Source organism: Bubalus bubalis, chromosome 16 (genome assembly GCF_019923935.1).
Source record: "Bubalus bubalis isolate 160015118507 breed Murrah chromosome 16, NDDB_SH_1, whole genome shotgun sequence".
Classification (NCBI taxonomy): domain Eukaryota; kingdom Metazoa; phylum Chordata; class Mammalia; order Artiodactyla; family Bovidae; genus Bubalus; species Bubalus bubalis.
In genome coordinates this window covers 68314583-68317448 of record NC_059172.1, presented here as the reverse complement: position 1 = coordinate 68317448, position 2866 = coordinate 68314583, and positions in this window count along the sequence as shown.

Here is a 2866-nt window from a genome sequence, read left to right as displayed (position 1 = left end):
GAGGGATTCCTGCCCGCAGTAGTATAATGGTCATCTGAGTTAATTTCACCCATTCCAGTCCATTTTAGTTCGCTGATTCCTAGAATGTCGACTTTCACTCTTGCCATCTCTTGTTTGGCCACTTCCAATTTGCCTTGATTCATGGACCTGACATTCCAGGTTCCTTTGCAATATTGCTCTTTACAGCATCGGACCTTGCTTCTATCACCAGTCACATCCACAACTGGGTACTTTTTTTTTTTTTTTGCTTTGGCTCCATCCCTTCATTCTTTCTGGAGTTATTTCTCCACTGATCTTCAGTAGCATATTGAGCACCTACTGACCTGGGGAGTTCCTCTTTTGGTATCCTATCATTTTGCCTTTTCATACTGTTCATGGGGTTCTCAAGGCAAGAATACTGAAGTGGTTTGCCATTCCCTTCTCCAGTAGACCACATGCTAACTCTTAGCGGACCAGATAAAGTTCTCCAGTGGCTTCTGTCTTAACTCCCTGGATATTCCTTTTGTGGGATCTATGAAAATGAACTGGAAGCATTGGCCCTTGTAGCTCAAGGACAAAAATCACTTTTTTCTTGCTGGCCAACCCTCCACCAACTCTTTTGCTATCACATATAGTGGTGCGGTGACACTTAGAAGAGACATCTTGGGTTTTTCTGTTCATCCCTTTATGACTCACTGCTTCTACTGAGGTCGGGAATATGCTCAAGCATGTGCACAGGCACACAGAACACAGATGCTTTCCCTAGTGCTCCTAGCTTGGGAAACATTCCAGAAGACTACTCTGCTCCACCCCAGGTGGCACCAGAGGAAAAGGGGAAATCAAGCCAAGGTCTTAATGGTAAGGAACTATAAATCAATTTGGGATGCCCATCAGGTCTACCCCTGGTGCATCTCCACCCCATGTCGATGGTAGAGCAAGGAGGGCTGACAAGAATGAGTAAGTTGCCTCTGTTGGTAAGGGACAGACTAAGTTCAACCAGGGAAGCAAAGCTTTGGTGGAAAGTCTGACTCCACCCCAATCTAGAGCAAGGAGGGATGACTCCAGCAGAAAAAAGCCACAGTGCTGGATGCCACTTTTTTCCTTCTTACAGATGGGAGCTAACAGTTCCAGAACCACCCTTTTGAAATGTACTTTAAACTGGGATAAATTCAATCCCTGAGCTTAACATTACTTGGAGAGATGTAGTGTGTATCTTAGGACACAGGCTGACTCCTGACTCAAAAGCTCGAGTTTTGGAAAAAAGCTACTGCTTTTGGAGATGAATGGCTTGAACATGGGTCAATAGGAAAGAGGGAACAAGAGATAGCAGCCCTCCCTATGGGGGAGTCAGACAGTCCCCACAATAGAGTCAGACTGGGACTATAACACGGCTAAAGGAAGATGGGATCAGAGTCACTTTGTCAGATGTATTCCTGAAGGACTCAAGTGGGCATATGCTAAGACTAAATTCTGCCAAATTGGCAAGCATAGAATAGGGAGAGAAGGAAGCTCCTGGTAAATTCCTAGATTGACTATGGGAAACCCTTCTCAGATTCACTGAGATTGATCCTGAAAGTGCAAAGGGAGGAGTGACCTTAAAAGATAGATCTCTCACTCAGTTGGCTGCAGATATCTGCTATAAGCTATTAAAACAGGTGTTTAGATTAAATCAGTCCTTAGATAAACTGCTGCAGCTGGCTCAAATGGTCTTCTATGGCAGAGAGTATGAGGAGGAGAAGAAGAGGCAGAAAAAGACCAGGGAAAGACTAAAACCCTAGTGATGGCTGTCAGATCTGCTCTGAAACAGTCTGAGGAAAAATGCCCAGAGGGACCCAGGTGAAAAGGGATGGACTTACTATTACACTGGAAAGGGGGGGACACAAAGCAGGGTTGTCGTCAAGCATTTAAGCCCCCTCCAGCTCCATGTCTGGTCTGCACAGGACCACACTGGAGACTGCCCTCAGAAGCATAAGCCCCAGGGGTCGGACTCTCAAGACAATCAGGAGTGAAGGTGCCTGGGAGCCCCCCACACAATCTTCCATCCTAATTACATCTGAGGAACCCCCAGTGGTAAAAACTGCGGTTGGGGGGGGGGTGGCAATCAGTCGATTTCCTTTTGGAAACTGAGGCAACGTTTTCTGTGCTCACTGAAGCCCCTGACCCACTGCTCCTGATCCACTACCATAATGGGGCTCTCTGGTTGAGCCAAATGCTATTATTTCCGTCATCCTTTAACCTGCAACTGGGACTTTGTGTTGTTTTCTGAAGAGTTCTAATCGTGCCAGAGTCTCCCTCACCCTTTCTGGGGAGGAATATACTGAGCAAGGTCCAGGCCTCTGTTTTCATGGATATGAAATTCACTCTTTCTCTCCCATTAATTGAATAAAATATAAATCCTAGAGTGTCAGCTGATGGAAAAACTGGGTCGAGCACAAATGCTGTTCCTCTCATTATCAAGCTCAAAGACCCTCACCTATTTCTGCATCAAAAGCAGTATCCATTAAAGCAAGGTTAAGGAGGGGTTAAAACCCATCAATGAAAATTTAAAGGAACTGGGGCTATTAATTCACTGTAACAGTCCATGAAACACTCCTATTTGGGTGTAAAAAAGTCAAATGATAAATGGAGATTAGATCAAGATTTATAAATAATAAATGAGGCTGTGGTTTGTTTACACCCCATGGTGCCTAGACATTATACTTTATTGTTTGAAATTCCTGAACAAGCCAAATATTTTTCAGTCATTGATTTAAAGGATGCTTTCTAGAATTAAACCTATAATAAACTAAAATCTTTCTCAGTTATCAATGCAAAGAAATGGAGGAAAACAATAGAATGGGAAAGACTAGCAATCTCTTCAAGAAAATTAGAGATACCAAGGCAACAT